The sequence below is a fragment of the Nicrophorus vespilloides genome, unplaced genomic scaffold (genome assembly GCF_001412225.1).
Source record: "Nicrophorus vespilloides isolate i.1.1-1 unplaced genomic scaffold, Nicve_v1.0, whole genome shotgun sequence".
NCBI classification, from domain to species: Eukaryota; Metazoa; Arthropoda; class Insecta; order Coleoptera; family Silphidae; genus Nicrophorus; species Nicrophorus vespilloides.
The window spans coordinates 1-307 of NW_017096767.1; positions in this window are offsets into that span (position 1 = coordinate 1).

Below are 307 nucleotides of genomic sequence, written 5' to 3' on the forward strand. Positions count from 1 at the left end.
TTTCTCGAAAACTATAATAGATAGAATGAATCCAAAATATGCATATGAAAGCTGAATGTTTGGGGAATCCAGCAAATATAGAAACATTCCTGTGCTCTTATCCTTATTGCTGTAATACGCGTTCAAAGTTGTAATGGAGTTCGACAACTAAGGGGGTTGGGGAGGCGCCAAATGATTACTTTTGAGTAGTAACATCAAGTTTGGAAACCACTGATTTAGTCAGTATTATTGCTATAGATTTAACTAACTCATTTTTTGTTTTAAATAATGCGATTGTCGCGGATCCTGTCTTATCTATAAAGGATAA